Raw genomic sequence first — 20,733 nt, 5'->3', positions numbered from 1 at the left:
ACAGCTTAGAAACTATTATAAAAAATATCCAATGGTCACGAAGCACAGCTGTTCATTGCATTTAAAAATTTTATTTGCAATCAAAAATTTTAAACAGGGAAATTGTGCCTTAAGATGTTCCTCGCTGTATTATTTACTTTACTAAAATCTAAATACTCAACAATGGGGAAATGTTAAAGCAAATTAGGCATCCACTCAATGAAAATCAGGCCGTCGTTAAAATTGATGACTATGGATTTATAGTCTCTACTAACATTAAAAAGTTATTTTGACCTACGATAGGAAAAAAACCCACAGGGTTCAAAGGCACTCTTTTATAAGTATTTGAACATGCATAAGAACAATTCGGGGAGGAAAAAAAACAACACATGCATGCATTTAATTTATGGGTGTATTTTTTTTATATCAGTGTTCGCCTGATGGGATTATTAAGTTTCTTTTATTTATTTTTTAGTTGTTTTCTAAACTAGCTGTTTGCTATTACCCTACGGTGCTTAAAAGGCAAATGCATCCCTCCAACCACACTCCCTGTCGCCCACAATGACATAAACACACACCCTGGTGAACAAGCTTCAGCCTCACTTTGCCGTTGGAAACGCGGCTCTTGTTCCCTTGCCCTTCCGAAGCCCAATCAGGTAGAATAATATTTTTCTGATCTGGAGGAAGAAAAAAGCGCCCACTTTTTTCTCCAAACTGTTCTGCCCTGGGAGGCAGATAAATCCAGGTTCAGGAGGGACCGACTGACGCCTTGACAGGACCCTTGGGTGCTGCGCCCTGCAGGGGCCTGGAGCCTGGGCGATGCCACAGCCTCCCAGCCCCCCGCACAGCGGTTCCCAGCACGATTCCTCCTGTTATCCAAGTGCCCGCTTCCACCCCTCCTCTCACTTCTAAAAAGGACCCTTCTCCTTACAGCAAATCTCCCCAAACCACGCGCAGTCACTTTTTTTTTTTTTGCAAGAATTAACTTCTGCACAAACTGCTCATGAGTTTCAAACGCGTAAAAGGCAGATACACTAGGCAAGGTTTGCACGGCCACCTGGGCAAAATATGCGTAAAACACATCTTCCCGTTTCCACCTTTTTTTGGGGAGGGGAGGGAGGAACAACACAAAAACTTTTACAGCATTTAATAGGCACCGTCGTATGTTTTTACCCTGCAGAGGCCCTCCAAAGGGCATTGTCGCCCCTGCCCCGTTTTTTTTGTTTTTGTTTTTGTTTTTTCTTTAAAAAAAACCCGCTTTGATGATGATGTCAGGTCTGCTTTCACACTGCCTCCCAGGTGCCGGCGGCGGCGCGCACCCCTGGCGCCCAGCAGCCAGGAGCCGCTTGTGACCTGGGCAGGGGAGGGAGGGGGCTCGGTACTTGTCCCGATGGGGACACGATTCGTCCAACACCAGCCCTGAATTACGCGGGGTCCTTCGCCCTCCGCTTGCGCTTCGTGCGTTTTCATTTCTCCCACGGAGATGCAATAGAAGCCAATCTTCAAAAGCTAACACATCCCGAGCCGGGTCCCTTTGGGCGCGGGCGCCTCTGGCTCTCCGCGCTCCCGGCGCGCAGGGCGGTGCGCAGCGCGCTCCAGGTGCCCGCGGCTCCGAGCGCGCAGGGAGACGGGCCATCCGCCCGCCGCGCGCCCCCGACACGCGCGCCCCCGACACGCGCGCCCCCGACACGCGCGCCCCCGACACGCGCGCCCCCGACACGCGCGCGCAGGTGGCACCGCACCTGCGGGACCGCCCGCCGCCCCCGCGGCCGTCTTCCCCCCCGCGCCCCGGCGGGCTGCCTGGAGGCGCAGCCCTTACAAGCCCCTTGCGCGCGCGCGCTCTCCAAGGCCAGAGCCGGCGGGGACGCGGGGGACAGCGGCAGGGTGCGCGCCGAGCCCGCCCTGGTGGCCAGGGGGCGGCGGGAACGTGGGCGGGGAGGGCGCATCCCCCCTCCGGCGCGCGCCTGCCTTGGATTGGTCTGCCTGCCACCGTGCGAGCGCGCGTGTGGCCCTCGGGACCCTCCCTGGGCCCTAGTCTCTAATCGGTGGGAGACCCGCGCTGCTTACCTTGGGCGGGAAGAGGCAGGGCGGACACATCTAAGCGCTAAGAGTCGCCGCCTCGGGTCTGCGGCCCTGACACTTGGGCCTGGCCGTGCGCGTAGAGTCCCGGCACCATCGCCACCTAAGAGAACAGTAAGACAACGCTGATCACTGGTCTCGCCAGGATGCAAAAACCACCCCAAATAGAAACCTAACCTGCTCCTCAAGGGCCATAAAACTGATTGTAAGAATTCAAAAAAAAAAAAAAAAAGCTAAACCTCAAACCACAGGGAAGCCTTCATTTTCCAGATAAGCAAAGGGGACTGGAAAGCATCCACCTGGCCTGGAGGGGTGGCGGTGCCCCCGGCTGCGGTGTGGAGGCGGCTCGAAGGCCTGCTGACATGTGTGGGTTTATAACTGGGTTCCATGCCTCCCAGATGCGCCAGTATCTCGATTTGGGAACATCTGGGGACCAGCAGAATCCCACCCCGCCCGTTTATATGTTCCAGGAGTGTGTCTATATAGATGTCATCTCTGTCCAGGCGAGGCCTTGAGAGAAACACAGTTGCCGGTGGCTTCGAGCCTTCAAGGTTTCTCAGAAAAGCATATTTGTCTTAAAAAAGAAAATAAAGGGAAAAAAAAAAAAATCCAGCAGCCTGCATCAGGCTCCAACCTTCTACCCCTGTCTCGCTTCTGAATCATAAATCATGACAAGGAGAGAGAGCATGACTCCGGCGTTCCTGCTCTTAACAACTGCAGCTGATAATGCCGGGAGGAAGGGAGACAAACAATCACAGTCGGAGCCCTGCGGCTGCAGGGGGCGGGGTGCCCTTGGGGCGCTCCGGGTCCCTGTGGGGTCACAGACCTCCCGTGGCTAAGAAAGGCCTCTCCCCCGAGAGAGCGGTTGTCAGACGTGGCTTCACCAAAGACTCCCCTGGTTTTGTCTTTTGGTTGCGGTGGTTGATTTAAAGAAAGTCCCAGTGCCTAGAGCCACATTCTGATTCTGTCGGCCTGGGGTGCGGTCTGGACGTGGGTACTTTTTCCAGCCACTGGCTCACAGCTCTCCAGCTCCCAGCCAGTGCTGTTGTTTCCTGGGATACAGTTGCCACCCCTCCCTCCCTCTTAAACCCTCAGCCCCAAACACACACGCACACAGCCAACACTGGGTAAACAGAGCCTCTCTCTCTCTTTTAAAAATGTTTTTATTGATTTTAGAGAGAGGAAAGGAGAGAGAGATAGAAACATCATCATCGGCTGCCTCCTGCAGGGCCCCTACTGGGGATGGAGCCCCCAACCCGGGCATGTGCCCCGACCAGGAATCGAACCAGTGACCCCTTGGTGCATGGGACGACACCCAACCCACCGAGCCACATCGGCAGGGCCCTCTCTTTTTTTTTCTGATTCATAACTCACTCTTATTAGCATCCTGGTCTATTTATTTCAGGTGCTAAATATGTATTAGTCACCTTCTTAATACCTGATTTCCTGCTATTGATGCAGTTACGTTTTCATTTTTATTTAAAAGCCTCTCTTGGGCGGGGAAGGTGGAGAGCAAGTGATAGGCTTGCTGAGGACTTCTGAAGTCTAAAATATTTTGCTCAGGACTTGGAGAAGCTGCTCCTTCCGCTGTGGCTTTGGTTCACCTGCTCGGTCGGGGCCCACCTGAGCAGCTACGGTCGCCCACCGGAGTCGTGCGTGAGTAGAGCGTTCTCCCTGCTCACCAAAGTGGACCCGGGGTTTCTCTCTCCTTGGGTTTTTCTCGCCGCAACTCTGGGTTATGTTGTACACTCTTCCCGGAGAGACAGATGATCTGTCCTTTGATTAGACACCCTGACCTTTTAAGGGCTGCTGACCATTGATCTCCATCTGGGCTGGATGGAAAGCTCTTGAGTCTGAAAAGTTCCTCGGCTGCCAGCGCCACGGGGCAATTCAATTCGTGTGTGGCCACGTGGCCTCGGCAGTGGGACTCCTCTTCAATTAGGATTTCTCTCATGATGATTTCATTTTTTTAAAAAAATATGTCTTTATTGATTTCCAAGAGGAATGGAGAAGGAGAGAGAGAGAGAGAGAGAGAGAGAGAAACGTCAATGATGAGAGTCAATGACCTGCTGCCTCCTGCTGGGGATCAAGTCCCCATGTGCCCTGACTGGGAATCGAACCGCGATCTCCTGGATCATAGGTCAATGCTCAACCGCTGAGCCACGCTGGCCGGGCTGATGATTTCACTTTTATTAAGCAAGCGGCGGCCTCTGCTTTCCAGCTCTGCCTTTTACTTACAGGAATCAATTGTTCAGAGTAACTGGCTGTAATTGTTGGCTTGGATATCGAGCTCCCGTGGACTGAGTTAGACATAGCGTGTCCCGGGCAGGTCTTCTCCATGCCTCGCAGACAGATGGGTAATAATGCCATACATTAATACCTCCACATGGGTTTATGTGTGTTTGACCACAGAGCAAGCGTGATTATTTTTGCCCAGTAAAAGCTATTAGAGATCTATTTGGTAGGTTTTACGATCAATACCTCCTGTGATATTTGTGTAGCGGCCACAGAATAATCAATTGAAGGCCATATAAAGTAAATTACCATCCTCCCATAATGATTCTTGTTTCGAGATGAGGGCCGGGTTTTATTATTTCATCAGGAGGAGTCTCTCCCGGCGCATGCTTGGTCTGTGTGCGAAAGGGAGAGAGGAAAGTCGAGGGAGCGTGTGTTGAACGTGGTATTAATACCCATTACTTGAATTTATGTTGCCAGGTGATTGGATTAGTGGCTTCACACTGGAATTCCTCCGCCACCCTTTCTTATGGACTCCGTCCACAGTTCATAACAGTAGGCGGCAAATGGCCATCTTTCGCCGCATGGCGCAGGGAGTCAGTTTGCAAAAGTCAATCTCGGTAGCTGTCTCTTTAAAGCGAATTTAGAGTTGGTTAAAGGTGTTATATTGACGGTGTGGCCGAGCTTCTCTCTCCAGACCCTTTTGGATGGTGACTGGTGAACTAGGCAGGGGATGGGGTCAGGAAGGCTGAATGCTGACGCTCTGTCCAGGGGCAGCTCAAGGTGACCCTGGGCGCAGGGCCCTGCACCTGCGTCCAGGGCCCCCCGCCCCTTGCCCAAGCCGCCTAACCTGGATTCCAGGCCTGCAGTGCGAGCCAGAGCCGTGGCTGAGCCTCTATAAAAGACTGCAATCCCCCAACTGTCTTAAAGGGACCCATTTCAGGAGGGCAGCCTTTCTTTTTGTGGGTGCAATCAGATGTGCACTGAAAAACTGAAGCCACAGTTGGGTAACTGCGGGCACAACAGGCCACGAGAGGCCTCTTTGCTCCAAATTTTGTACCTGCAACTAATTGCACTCACAGAGAATGGGAGTGCGGCAGGAGCTTTTTTAAAAATCGGGGCCAGTAAATTCTCCGTGGAGGGAATAGGTGAGGAGAGAGACAATTACTCACTTTCTTAAAGACAAAAGGCAAATAGAGAGATCCTCTGCTTCACGCACTCCAGCTGGTCTGCAGAGCATGGCCCGGGAGCCAAGAACCAGGTCCCGCAAGCACCCTGATCACCCGGGACAGCACCGGGAGATCTGTGACATTTCTCAAACGCGCAAGAGATAATCTGTTGAGAAATAAGATAGAAAAAATGCCCGTGAGTGTGCGGCTAGAACTCGTGATAAGCGAACGAGGCGTTTTAGGATGAACGGCAAAAGGCATTTTATTTCCTTTAAAGAAATGGTTATCATCGCCGGTAATTCTCATTTGCTTTGGGGACAAGAAATGCAGATGTTAAGATAGAAATGCCTCTAGGTTTTAATCAAATGGTAAATCAGGAGGCATTTTAAATTTATATATAATATATATTTATGTATCTATACGTATATAAATATCTGAATACAAACTATATGTGTGTCTTCATACACACACACAGATACACATGCGCATATGTATGTACACATATTTTGTACATGTACGTATTTCATTTACTTTTTATGAGCCTAAGGAAAGGACAGTCTGTGGCTTGGGCCCCCCGGGTTGCAGAGGCTGCCCCTCTGTCTGGAGGGGCTGTGGGACTGTGTCCCAGGGACCTTGTCCTGCCATCTGCTCCGTGCACTGTGGTGACCAGCCAGCTGAGCTGGAAACCAAGACCTCGTTTGGAAAGTTTGCAAATGACCATGAATTAAGCACCTCGCCTGGAAATGAGAAATCAAAATGGAAATCGGAGAGCCTGTTCTTAACAGAAGCAGTTTGAAATAGGATCGTATCCCACGGACAAAATCAGTAACCAAACGAAACAGGAACAGGCCCTGGTGCTCGCTGCAGTTCCCGGGAATTAATGAGGGACAGCCGATCAATGACTCTCTCATTATTGATGTTTCTCTCTCTCCCTCTCCCTTCCTCTCTCTGAAATCAATAAAGACATATTAAAAAACAAACAAAAAAACTCTAAGGAGATGGTGACATATAGATAAATACCTTTCCCCAAACACTCTATATAAAGTGGGAGAAAATAAAGCAAAGCAGCCCCCGAACGGTGTAGCCGGACTGGATCTGGAAGGAGCGATCAGAGGAGCTATTGATTGGTGGCTGGGGACCTGCCTGTTTCAACGGGGTAAGAACAAGAATGAAGAACAGAAAAGCAGCTTTTGCTGGAACTAACGGGGACAGCAGGGTGACTTTCTGGGGGCCGCCAGGTGAGACGGCTGCTCCCGAGTGGGAAATGGGGAGCGGCCGCCGAGAATTTGCCACCGCAGGAAAAAACTGGTCTTGATAACGAGGTTCAGGGAAGAACCCAGGAGAGACTAGAATTACGGGAGGCAGGTGAGGTTTTTTATGGAAAAAGGGCTTTGTTCTGGGATGGAAGGCAGGCTGGTGGCCTGGAAGAACAGAGCGGACTCGCGACAGCAGCTGAAGGAACGATGCTACCGGGCTTTAGACGTAGATTTGGGGTTTTGCAGACTCTGAAGGGGGCTGTTAGTGGGGCATGTGGTCGTGCTGGCTTCCCTAAGGCCCAGCACCCACCACCCGGTTCTCGGGGTGCCAGCTCCCCGCGGGCAGAGCCTCCATCTGAATGCAGGTTGAAAGGCCCTTTCTTTGCCCTTCCCTCCCCCACCTGCCTCCCCTGAGCATCACCAGTTGGCCTCTTTGGCCATATGTTATGTAGCCAGAGATTTTTCTGAGGCTCTCGGAATTCAGGGACCCCTTGTATTTCCTGCAGATTCATATTTAATTCATTCACATGGACGGGAATTCCTTCACCTCTCGGAAAAACATGAGACCTGAGTATTGAGTCGGTGGGACGGGACAGCTGCGGGCAGTGGCCTTGGTGCTTCGGTGGCGGGAGGGGAGGTGTGTGCCCACCGCAGGAGCCCTTCAGAGGAGCGGCTGATCCTGCGGGGTGTGGTTTTGACACGGCTTCGTTGCATCCCACGCCGGGCAGGAGGGTTTGGATGAGATCCCATTGCGTCTGGTGGAGGGGCTGGGACCGAATGCTGGGAATCAGGGGGGCACCTGGCGTGAAACTGAGCCCCGCGAGAGCCCTCAGAGGGGGCGATGCCCAGTGGGCAGCGAGTGGGGCTCCGAGTGCCCACTTGACACTAGTTCTGGACAGAGGGTGCTGTGGAGGGCGCTGGGTCAGGGGGAGAAGCAGCAGCCACGGTCGCTTGAAGACCAAGAGCCCTCAGCTGCCAAAGCAGCGCATGGCCTGCGCCCTACCGCCAGGACCAGACGACAGCCCAAGTGACAGTGGGCTTTGGCCAGTAAACCACGGGGGGAACCCAGCCCCCTGCGGGTTCCTCCTCTCCCCTCACACTGAAGGGGGAAAGTGACCCTAAGATTACACTCCGGCCCTGGTGCCATTCTCTCCTGTTTTCCGGCGTCTTCCCAGCTCGTCCCCTCAGTCTTCCCGCTTCTCTCTCTGCTCACATCGGCCCATTGCTCCAGAGGGAAAGGGTGGGGAGTCCCTGGGGGTAACCCTTCCATCTGTCTCTAGGCATGTACGTTCCTGTGCAAATGCGATTCGGGGGCCCCTATAGGTGCCCAGAGAGGCAGCAAGTGTGTGCTCACTCGCTCTTTCCAAAACGGGCTGGACTCCCTACCCCGGGACTCGGCGATTCTTCACGGAATTTCGGATGAGTCATCTGAGATGACTCACATTTTTTTCTTTGTAGTGGTTGTATTATAGCTCATGGCATGGATGTGCTGAGCTTAAATCTCTTTTCTTTGTCTTTCCCTTCTTTCTTTGTTTTTCCTTTGCCACTATGAAGGGTGCTGTAGCAAATGTGCTACGCACAGAGAGGGGAAAAAGTGGGTTTATAGTAATGCAAAGCACAGAGTTTATTCTTGTGTTATTACTTATTAATTACTAAATTATTTTCCATAACCCTGCCTTTTTTAAAAAATAATTTTTTAATTTATTTCAGAGAGAGGGAGGGAGAGGGAGAGAGAGAGAAACATCGATATGAGAGTCATTGATCAGCTGCCTCTTGCTCGCCCCCTACTGGGGGTTGAGGAGGCCGCACCCCGGGCCTGTGCCCTGACGGGAATCGAACCGCGACCTCCTGGATCCTAGGTTGAAGCTCAATCACTGAGCCACACCTGCCAGGCTGTAACCTACTTTTGCCCAACTCTGTGTTGCCTAAAAGCAGGCAGCTTTTATTTCGTGGGGTGGGTTCCTAAGAATGGGACTGTCACATGAGAGGGTACATGTATTTCTAATTTAATATCTGCTAGGAGATTGCTTCCCTAAAATGCAAAAAGTCTTCACATTTTTACAAACTCTGTATATGTTCACCTTTTTCTGCACATTCCTGCCATCGATAGGTGATGTACCTTTTTTAAAAAAATAAAATTTGCCAGCTTGAGGAACACAAAGAGATGCTTCACTGTCCCGTTACTTTCATTCTTCTGACGCCCGGTGACCCTGCCCGTTTTTTATTTGTTCCGGGCCATCTGGACTGGCGCCTCCACTGTCTTCTCACAGCCCAGGCTCACTCTCTTTCTCCCCATCTTGACAGTCTGCAAGCCCTCTTGCCATATGTATCAGCTATTAACCCGTTTTCTCTATTACCTTTATAATAAAAAGGGTCTTTGTTGTGTGTGGTTTTTTTTTTTAAAAAAAAGAGGCAGAAGATAAAAGACTCTGAAATTCATTCAAAAGTGAAAATGCTCCAAACATTCTCTCGGGAAGATTTGCATTTTAATTGGTATCAGGCCTGAAAAGAATGAAGGTCTTGGAGATCTTTCTAATCACCAAGGAAAGGGTATAAATCAAACCTCGCCGATGGCTCGATTTGCACCTCTGCAGGTATTTAATCTGCGTGCGCTGTAGTGTAAGGACACACGATTGTGCTGGGAAGCGGACCGTGGGCTGTGTTCAGACGTTCAGTGGAGACGGCACAAGAGCAAGACGCAAGGGAAGCAGTTGGTGGAGATGACCTTAGAGGACCGTTGGGTTTGTTTTGTTCTCACTTTTTAAAAAAAATATGTTTTTATTGATTTTTAAAAAGAGAGGAAGAGAGAGAGAGAGAGAGAGAAACATTGATGGGCTGCCTCCTGCTCGCCCCCTGCTGGGGATCGAGGAGCCTGCAGCCCCTGGCAGGTGCCCTGACTGGGAATCGAACCAGTGACCTCTTGGTTCATGGGTCGTCACTCAATCCACTGAGCTACAGCGGCTGGGCCACGCGTTTATGGTGGTAAAATACATAGGACATAAAAATGTTAACTGTACAGCTCAGTTCAGTGCCATTAAGAGGCGTCCACCTCCAGAACTTGGTCAGCATTTGATACTTAAACTCTCCCCCTTCAACAGCGCCCCATTTTCTCCTGCCCAGCCCCTGTCAACCATTGGTGGACAATTAGGGTGCTTCGATGTTTTAGCGATGGGGAATGATGCTGCCATGAACAGGGGACCCAATTTTCAATTTGCTTCAGTATATACCCAGGAGTAGAATTGTTGCGTCCTAGGGAACCACTCAGAGGTATGATTCATAAGATGTTACGCAATGGAAGCTGCTCCCTCCTCGCCCCCATCCAAAATTTCAAAACTGCAGATGAGCTACCGGCCAGTGGCTGAATATATGTCTACACATGAAAACCAGCTGTTTATAGACGAGAATTGAGGTCCTGGGGGAGGTGGATGAGCAGACAGAGCCCACACCGGACACCAGAAGTGCTAAATATCACCCACGGCGTTCTCTCTACCGCCCCCTCATGGCAGCTGGGGGCTTTTTGAACCCAGAAGCATTATATTTGCCGTTTATATCACTTTTTCTTTTTTTTTTAACTTTGGAAAATACAAGTAATAGAAGTGAAATCTGTTGGTAGGCAAAGTGTGTTATGAATCACAGTGATGCTGTGAAAGAATTTGAGCCAAGAGGATATTTGGGTTTTAAACAAGTAATACCATTCAGGCCCAAATGGCTTTCAGATTTGAACTTCCAAAGAAAACAAACAATGAACCATATCAGTGGGCTGACAGGGTGATTCCCACCCCTAGGATGAAACAAAATTTCTAGGAGAAATCACAATAGGCTAGTACATTTTTACCCCTGGAGGGCAAGGGAGGAAGGCAGACAAAATAGGGATCGTGATCTGTAAGTCATCACAAAACCTTTCTGTGCGTCCTACACATTCTATCCCAGCTGCACAAACTGCACCAGGGGCGAGGACAGCCCCACGACAAAGGAAAAAACAAACACGACAAACCCCGAATAGAACTGGGGACCACTTTCAGGGCAAGGTGGTCGTAAACCAGTGAGCGGGAATCTCATCAATATGATATCATCCCCAGTTCGCCGGGGGAGAGAGGGCCCTCCCCCGGCTTCCCACGTCCCCTCCGTCTCCCTCTCACCCTCGCCCTCGCCCCCTTTCCTCTTAAAGAGATGATGAAGCTGCCCGGGCGGCACAGACGGATCATAAAAACCTGTATCCCTCAAGCTGAATCCAGCCCGTTGAACTGCACACACAGCAATAAGGGAAACGGAGCTCGCAGGAAGCGTTTGCACACAGCATCTGTTATGATCACATAACCACGAGACAGCTGTTTAATCCCAACTGTTAACATAAGATCATTTGTGTGTTTGAAGAGCAGTCCCATTTGGGTCCCCCCCCCCCTTTATTTATTTATTTCCGAGCTTTTCCAGGAGAGAGAGGCTTTCTCAGCTGGAGGATGCGGTCCTCGCCTTCTGGCTCTTTCCACTCGCGCCCTCGGTTTCTGCACCGAGAGAGGTGGTGCGGGTTTCTAAATATAAAAAATACTCCGGGGGGAGAGAGGATGGCTGTGTGGTCTCCTCGCTGAGCAGGGCACCGCCCTTCCTCGGCCTGGGGGACCTGCTCCTTTGCTCCCCAGAACATTCACGAGCCCGGGCTGGTCAGATGGTGGGAGCAGGGCCTCGTGTGAAACGCGTCTGGTGGTCTCCGCCAGATTCGGGCCAGACTGGAGATTTCTCAGCACCACCCAGGGTTGGAACCAATCCCTGTCAAGTTCAGTTCCAAAACCCCAAAACAAAGTCATCAGCCTCACAACTGCCTCGCTAGGGTCACGGAAGGATGTCAGCAGTTGGGTGGCCTGTTGCAGTGCCCACGTTGGGGGCCTGGGATGGCTGATGGTGGTGAGTTTGTAAGTCCTGTGCTTTCCCTCCTTTTGTTTTTTTCTGTTTACATCATACCTCGCCACCTAGGGGCCCCCCAAATGCTCCGTGGGGAATATGCATGTCTCGCTGTTGAACAGGATCTGACATGTCACAGAAGTGGATGATGCCAGTGGCAAGCAGGCCCGGCCAGCCACATGGTCCTGGGGTGAGGGGAGTGGGCCCTGGGCCCTTGGACCAGCACCAGCCTTGAGAGGTCCCTGAAATTAGTATCACATACATTTTTCTTCCTTAAATACTTCAACTCAGCCAATCCTCCATTCTGATCCCAACGTGATAATAACATGGGCGATGTTAAGTTTCTCTTTCAGGAACCTTAAAAGCTGAAGTCCTTCTAAAACTCTGAATAAGTGTCTTAGATCTGAATCTTTGGGACAAGTTCATTTCTAGGTCATATGAACCCTGGGAATTTAAGGGACTTTTTACTTCTGTCTCATTTTCTTTTCTTTTTTCTTTTTAATGCCTGATGTTTAGATTTAAAATATATGTATATGTATATGAAATCAATTTTTATTGATTTCAGAGAAAGGGAGAGAGAGAGAAACATCAATGATGAGAGTCATGGATCGGCTGCCTCCTGCTCACCCCCTGCTGGGGGTTGAGGAGCCTGCACCCCGGGCCTGTGCCCTGATCTGGAATCGAACTGCGACCCTTTGGTTCCTAGGTCGATGCTCAACCGCTGAGCCACACTGGCCGGATGTGGTGTTTCATTTAATTATAAGTTTTTTCAAAGTATAATTAAGAAATAAAAACGGCACATATTTTAGGCGGACAACTTGGTGTTTCCATATACACACACACTGTGAAGTGATCACAACAAACTAACCTTTTTGGTTTGGACTTTCAAAAAATATAAGTTGTTTGAGAGTAATTTAGCCCGGCCACTGTGGCTCAGTCGGTCGAGCATCGTCCCACACACCGAGGGGTCACCGGTTCGATGCCCGGTCAGGGCACATGCCCGGGTTGCGGGCCCGATCCCTGGTAGGGGGCGTGCGGGAGGCAGCCGAGAGATGTTTCTCTCTCACTGATGTTTCTTTCTCTCCCTCTCCTTTCCTCTCTGTCTAAAATCAGTAAAAACATATATATTTTTTAAATAAAAAGAATCACATCTCTTTGAAATGAAAAAATACCACGATGACACTATCTGAATGACCTCTGAATTTCTGCTGAATGAAGCGGCCTCTCTGATTCCCTCCTGTGGCACCTCACAATTGTCGCTCGGTCCCCAGTTTCTGGCCCTCAGAGGAAAGTGATGAGATTTCTATAGACATCAGTTTGGGGAGATTTAATAAGAAAGACGGGAGTAGTTACGGTCGCCGTCAGAAGACATTGACTATCAATGTTGGAAAAAATTAAATGTTGAGGTCGGTCTAGGATGTGATTTATTTGCTTAGAAAAAAGGTCCTACCTTTGGCTTGATGTTTTTATCACACAGAAGAGAAGCCTGCACTCCACTGCGGAGGGCCAGGGAAGCCACCGCGGTCCCTACAGATTATGAACATCCATCTCGCTGCCCCGCTTCCCCTCCATGGGACAAAATCACCCCCATCTAAATGGGAGAAAATTCTTTGTCGCCTGATTTATTTCCATGTTTTGTTTCTGCCTCCAGACAGGAAATCCTGTGAGGTGGTGAAGAGCAAGGGAAATTTAGTGCTATCCGTTCCTGACTTGCCATAATTATTATTAATATTATAATTTCCACTCTCGAGGTGATCTTCTATTTATCTACTGATTTTCACATAGGATGCCTATGTTGGGGGCTATTTTTCCCCCTCTCCCTTCCCATTCTACCTAGTTAAAGAATGACCGGGTGCAGATGCAGATGAGAGTTTCTATTTGCTACACAGACGAGTCCTGCCATTCATTTGCTACTTCTCCTAAAGCTACGTAATAAAATTGTCATCATGAGCCCTAAATGACAGAATATTATCCGGGGTTTAATTTATTTATTTCATTTAAGTATGGAAACGGTTAGGGAAATGGTTTTGATGGGTTTCAGAAGAGGCACTGCCCGAGTGGAGAGAGAAAGGCCACTGTCTGAGCAGAAGTTTTCAGCATCTCTTAGGTGCTCATAAGTCAGCGGAAACCAGAAATAAAGACCCCCCTGTTCGGCCCTCACCTGCGGTGACTGCTGCGACAGGAAACATAAGCGAGAGGGAGATGATCTGAGGGAAACTGGACGCCCGGGTGGACCCTGAGTCATCCACATACCACGCTCACCCCAGGGGGACACCCCCCCCCCCGTGAGAAAACCAGACGGGCCTGCCTGACCCCAGGAGCGTCGGAAACAGGCCGCGTTTAGTTCTGAAACTGCAGTCCCCGCAATCAAAGTTTTAGAAAAGTGTTCATCTGGGTTGTTCGCTTTTGTGGCATCTTGTTGAATACAAAGGGCGACAGTTCCAGGCTGTATTTGTCTTTGAACCAAAGCTTGAGGATTTCAGGGCCACTAGGAAACGAGTAACTGTTCTTCAGGAGCTCGTGATTTTACAGACAAGCACGTTTGAAAGGGGGACAGACAGAAAGTAAACTGCTTGGCATCAGCCGGGGGAAAAAAACTATGAGAAAATTATCCAATTCTGTATCGATCAGAGAATTTATTTTGCAAGGCAGAGCCTCCCTGTGCCGACATAGTCTCCTGGGCACATGCCAGGGCCTGCGTGGCTGTGCCACTCTGGGGGCCTACTCTGCTTTCTCTAACCCACAGCTCCTCCCAGATAAAACCCGAGGCCGAAGGAAGGTTTTGCTTCCCCTTTACCTCTCCCTCGGACTGTTCATGTTATACCAGTTGTCCTCCAGGTTCTTAATCATGAGCTCTGCCTGAGGACTTACCCAGCACCCTTTCATGGAAGACACAGAGCCTAAGATTAGAAGCACCCCAGACTCTTGGGGGGGCCTGTATTTCAGTTAAGTTAAAAAACAAATGTTGGCAATGTGCTCTGAATTGTTGGACTGTGGCCCTTCTTTGTCCCCTCCTCAAACCACCGCTTGCCTCACACCCAACATGGGATCGAGACAAATAAAAAGCGTCCGAGACTGGCGCATGCCATGGTCCCTGTGCGTCCGATCGGGCAGAAGTCAGCACAACAGGGAATATTAGAAATACCTGTTAGAAATATTCCAGGGAGCATTTTATACCTTGAGATATGCATTTTTAATTTGTTCACTGGTGTGTTTGCTTTTTAATTTTTTTTTAAAAACTAGATTGATAGAACTGGTTGATAATTTGGGCATTGGCAACAGGAAGATTCTTTAGACTTTGAGTCACAAAGTATGTTTAATATATTAACAAAAGGCTTTTCATTGAGAAAAATCATCTGAGTAAGCCTCTTACACAATCAGAAAAGAAAACGTACGTCACCCAATTTCTGATACCTCATTCCCCCAAACAACTGGAGTGGTAAATTGAGGCAATTATCCCAAACACCTTTCCTTAATTATAGGGATTGTCTAGATAAGCAGGTTTGGGGTCTACATTTTTGCAAGAATTATCTTAATTTGCAGTTTGTTTTAAATGGGAAGACACATCCTCGGCATCACGGTCACTTACAATTTTGTATCTGAACTTCGGAGCTAAATACATTTGAGAACAAGCGTATGCAATACCACTGCTACCATGATTTTTTTTATCTTACACCTTTTTTAAAAAGTTTTTTTCCAATTTCCTAGAATGAGCCCACGTTGCATTTATAATTGGAAACAAATGAGCATATCAAAAGTAGATTCCGATAAAATACCTTGAATTAATTTGCGGAGTTTCTCGATGTGTGGTCCGGGGTGGGAGACGGTTACAGCCATCTTTGGCAAATTCGATTTGTCACAGAGCCCTTCTGGTCGCACGCGGTCCCTGGCCACTTCCTCGCTTCCAAAACCACACTGAATAGTGGGAGCCCTTCTCGTTCGATGCGCTCAAAGACCATATTGAAATGCGTGGGGCTGGTTTCCATGGACAGGGCATTCACTTAAAGTGAGCCACCTTCCCTGGTCTGTCCCATGGGACTCGTTCTTTCCACCAAGGAAGACACCCTGGCCCTCCTTGGGCCCCACCTCTTATCTCCTTAAGGAGGCAAGAAAAATAAAGGCAAGAGGAATTGTTGTAAATGACATTAACCAAGGCAGATCCTCAGCACCGTCCAGCTCTGTGTTGGGCATTGACTTATTTATATCATTTATGGTCCAGCAACACATCTGCAAGATGAAAATCATGATCCCCACTTGCCTAGGAGTAAAACTGAGGCTTGAACAGGGGACCCTGCGCCCAAGGTCACAGAGCCAAGAAATGCAGGCATGGAATTTGAATCTAGGTCGGCCTGGCTCCCAAACCCCAATGCCCCTGCTTGTATCACACAAAGTCTACGGTGCCATCGGAAGAACCAGAAAGATCCCAGAGGAACTAAGAACATTTCTGCCATCTCTCAGCTCAACAAACTCTACCTGCCACTTATTACTAAAAAGCCGTCAGGATGGTGACCGGCACCCCGGCTCCTACTCACTGATGCCGTCCTCACACTCAGCAAGCGATGGGAGCTAAAAACCAGCAGACATATCCGCCAAGTACCTCTTGGGGGCTGGGGGGGGATCACTCCTACTTGAGGACCACTGTTTTAATAGTAACATCCATCCAAGTCTTGGCCTTTGTCCAGGGACATATTTTTGGTATTTTTCTTGGAGTGAGGTATAGCTGTTGAACAAGAGGAACTTGGATTTTAAAAGAACACAACCGTCTCCTCAGTTCACAGCCGTACCTGCCCGTCTCCTAGGGGGAGGGAGACTTCTGATTAGCTAGGTTTAATCGGAGAGGATTTTGAGAAAATTCCGAATGTTTTCCCTAGTTATCTGTCCAACCGTGATGAGGGAGAAGTTGTTCGTGTCCGTCCAACGAGGCCTGCAGCACTGAACGAAGGCGGCCTTTGAAGAGATTCTGAAATATATGTCCTACTTCAGGGTTGAGAAGTGGCCCACAGAGCACGCTCTTATCTGTAAAAAGCCACCCCAACTGAGTCTATAAAAACATCACAGTTGCTCAGCTTAGGGAGACAGCCGACGTTCAAGAAGACTCCTGTCTCCCCAATATGGTGAGTGGCTGCTTTGTGCTAGGAATGGGATGGATATTCTAAAGAAAGACAGATGACGACCCAGGGAAAAGATACAAAAGAGCCAATACAACGTGGCCTTGAGAGCCTGGTTATGTCCCCAGGTTATGCCCAACTGCCCCCCTGGGGCCTGCTCCCTGCTGGGCCAACTCAAGGCAGCCAGGAGGTCCGCCTTGGTCTTGGTGATGACGCTGGCCAGCCCGCTCCGCCCGCGTGGCCCTGAAGCATGTCCCATCTCTGTGTGGCTGGACGTGTCCCTCTCAGGCTGGGCTCTGACAATCAAGGGCCGTTCAAGCTCCCCCTTGCGACACGATCCCATCAACACCCCGCCACTGGACCGATGCCACAAACACTGCACGCTCGCTGTGGGGCCTCAAATGAAAGGTCTTTGTGGGGAGTTATTACCGATGTTCTGTAAAGACGGGGGGCAGAGCTCCCCTTCCCCCTCCAGCCCTGGGAGTCATCGGGGCCAGGCTGGGACAGGTAAGAAAGCTGTGCAAGGAGGAAGCCTTGCCCAGCCTGGGGTGGGGAGGGCACTGGGGTTCCCCCCATCACTGCATGACCAAGATGTCTCCACTCTCCCCAGGTCCTGCAGAAATCGTACCTGCAGGAGACCCAGGGGAGGGCCCAGAGCAAGGAGGGAAATGTTTACCTGCACAGACATGTGGCATAAATTTTCCTTCAAACCCAGAAGTGAAAATCCTCCAAGCCGCTCGCCACCTCCCCCCCCCCCCCCGGGAGACTGCTTTCCCTGGCCCCCAACTGCCCAGCCCTGTGCCCCCACCCCGAGGCCAAGCATCCCGCTCTGGAAACCCGCACGCTAAAGGCAAGTTAACTTGGCACTCGTCTTAAGCATTGACTGTCTGTCTGAAGGCTGAGGGCTGTAAATTCTCTCTCCGAAGCTCCAAGTCGATTTGTTATCAAATCAGGCATTGAGAGGCTGATTCATTGCTATTCAGCGCGGGGCTGATTTATATGCAGAATGTAAAACAGATGCCTTATGTGATACATATTTATGGTGAGTGCTGCTCCAGGAAGATTTATTACGGATTCCTTTGTCGGGGTTTGCATGAGCACAGCCATGATGACTTGTATTTCCTCTCAGCTGCCAATGCCAAACTCATTAAAAAGAGGTGTGACTATTAATATACATTGTAATACTGACAGGCCCTAATTTATAACACCCTGGCTGGCTGGAGTGTTCTCCTGACTCGAGAGGTGGTTTGTGAGTTTCCTTCTTGGAGCTTAAATGGTACAAATAGAGACGTGTTTCCGCTCCCGCTCCCTCTCTCTTCTCTCTCTCCGCGTCTCTCCCATGTCTCTGTCTTTTCCAGTCGCCTACGTCAACTCACAATCTGCTGGGGGGGAGATTCTAGGGTGATCTTTTTCCTTTCTTTTTTTTTTTTAATGGTATTTTTTTCCATTGCTTTTCAGAGAGAGTGGAAGGGAGAGAGAGTGAGAGAGAGAGAGAAACGTCGATGTGAGAGAGACGCATCCATTGGTTGCCTCCTGCACGAGCCCCACCGGGGCCTGGATGGAGCCTGCCACCCAGGTACGTGCCCTTGGCCAGAATCGAACCCAGGACCCTTCAGTCCGCTGGCTGAGGCTCTAACCACGGAGCCAAACCGGCCAGGGCTATGGTGATCTGTCATTTCTTTTTCCTCGAGGTCAAATACGCGGAGGGTTTAGAGCAGCCGAGAGCTGGGCCTCAGCGGCCGTCCAGGCTGATGATAGAGGACAGGGTTTGGAGGGGGCACATCACGGGTTCCCGGCAGTGACCACAGACGACACGAGGCTCTGGACTTGAAGAACATACGTTGCCTTGTGTGTGGGAGTCAGAAATCCACCGGCCAAAGGGCAGCATTGGGGAGAAGCCCTAAACTAGTTCCTAGAGGGAGGACAGGGTGCCAGCAGCAATCACTTCGATCTGGGTGCCGGGAGCCCCTGAGAAACGCCGCACAGAGACGATCGCCACATACAAACAGGTTTTCAGTGATTCCGGGGAAGGATGTTCTGGCTAAAACCGATTTCGATCGAATCTTGAAGAGCTAAACTGACAGAAACGAGGCGAGTGTGCCAACAGCCTCCCCGCTCGGTACGCGGCGCTGGGACTGGGGCGAGGGGAGGGAGGCGCCCGAACCCCAGGGGTCCAGTAAGTCATATTTGCACCGGAATGCTGAGAAATAAAGATTAGGGCGAAAATCCACCCTGGACACAGTATCAGCATTTATAGTGAAGATAGGATGACTATGTCTGAGTCCCCTTGGCCTCAGGCTCCCACGTGGCTGGAGAGAGAACCACCCTCACTGACCCAGTTTTTATTACTATTATTTTTCAACCTCACTGAGGATATTTTTTTATTGCTTTTCAGAGAGAGTGGGACGGGGAGAGAGAGAGAGAGAGAGAGAGAAACATCGATGTGAGAGAGACACACCCACTGGTTGCCTCCTGCATGAGCCCCCGACAGAGGTAGGTGCCCTTGGTTGGAATCGAACCCGAGACACTTCAGTCCGAGGGCCGACGCTCCAGCCACTAAGCCAAACCGGCCAGGGCTGTAGTTTTTTAACGATATTATCAAAGTCCCGTTTGCTATCCTGGGCCAGAGGTGCAGGGACTCCCACACCCTCGACGCCAGCAAAGCATCTGGGGTTGTTTCCAGAGATGAAATTCTGCAAGGAGAAGACAGCAAAGCAGTTTGCTCCACACCACGGAATGTTCTAGGCTTCCTCTTATAAAATAGAAATAAAAACCGCCATCTGAGATCCTCTAGATATGAATGGGAGGAGAGCTTCTTTCTCTAATTAAACTCCCTTGGGACTCAAGCTGCTCTGAGGTTGGTCTTTCTGGGCTGGAATGCTTCTCTCCCCCCCCAGCTTCCCCGAACCCCACTGTGGAGCTTCCCCGAACCCCACTGACAATCTCAGAAATGTCACCAGCGTCTTTCAAACCACAGGGAGAGGGTGAAAAGCTGGCCGGCGGGGCAACCAGATAAGAAGGGAGGGTTTCTCTGGCCCTGTGTGGATCCTGTGCTTCCCGGGAGCAGTGTTTAGAGAAAGGAATTAAACTGATATGGTCACAACCCAGCTGACATGCTTCGTAATAAGAAAAGCCATCTAGTAGATTAATTTTTTGGACTATTCTGTTTTTGAGTCGACTGTTTCCTTTTTACACTGAAATAAATAAAACAATAACTGAGATTTTCCTTTGAAACTACAACTGATCTTTTTATTATTATTAATATTTTATGTTTTTTATTGATTTCAGAGAGAGGAAGGGAGAGGGAGAGAGAGAGAAACATCAATGGAGAGTCATTGATCGGCTGCCTCCCGCTCGCCCCCTGCTGGGGCTCGAGGAGCCTGCACCCCAGGCCTGTGCCCTGACCGGGAATCGAACCTTGACCTCCTGGTTCATGGGTGGACGCTCAACCATTGAACCACACCTGCTGGACACTACTGATCTTTTGATATTATTATATAGCCCTAGCATTCTTTTTTAATGAATTCTAACTTCCGATCATTTGAATTCCAGTCCAAACACCTTGAGAGACCAGGGACTAAACCTGCAGAACCAGCTAAAAAGACGATTTCCGAAGGCCACCCAGATATATCCTGGTGGCAAAAGTGTAGCTGTGGCTAGAAATCAAATATGGGCAAGGAGACAACTCTCTCTTTGTCCCAAGGGCTGATCACATGTGGGCAGCTGGAACGGACATGGCTCCGTGTTCAATAAACGAGCGCCTTCCCCGCATTCCAACATCGGCGACACAAGAGTGGCCTCAAAGCAAAGTGACACTTTACACACAGCCCAGCTGTCCGGTCCGCTGTCCCACAGGCCCCCCCCCCCCTTAGTCTTCTCCATCGGTTCCCAAGGTGAGCTTCCCTCTCCTGGGTGTACATGGCTTTCTTTATGAACTTGAACTCAAAGGAAATGTGACCTGTGAGGTCACCGGCGCTACAATTAGTGGGGATTGCTTTTCTTGCCCATTGT

The 20,733-nt window shown here is 50.0% G+C and overlaps 1 protein-coding gene across 1 annotated transcript in view; it reads right to left on the bottom strand.

The window, feature by feature from the left end:
* Positions 1 to 2,614, bottom strand: part of NR2F2 (nuclear receptor subfamily 2 group F member 2) — a 494,304-nt gene extending 491,690 nt beyond the window's left edge. Inside the window, exon 1 of the mRNA XM_081124791.1 lies at positions 2,047 to 2,614. The gene's annotated coding sequence lies outside the window, so the exon portion shown is untranslated. The remainder of the gene's footprint in view (positions 1 to 2,046) is intronic.
* Between the last annotated feature and the right edge of the window lie 18,119 nt (positions 2,615 to 20,733).

The sequence above is a fragment of the Miniopterus schreibersii genome, assembly GCF_964146895.1.
Source record: "Miniopterus schreibersii genome assembly, chromosome: 22".
NCBI classification, from domain to species: Eukaryota; Metazoa; Chordata; class Mammalia; order Chiroptera; family Miniopteridae; genus Miniopterus; species Miniopterus schreibersii.
This window is presented reverse-complemented; position numbering and strand designations above follow the sequence as displayed.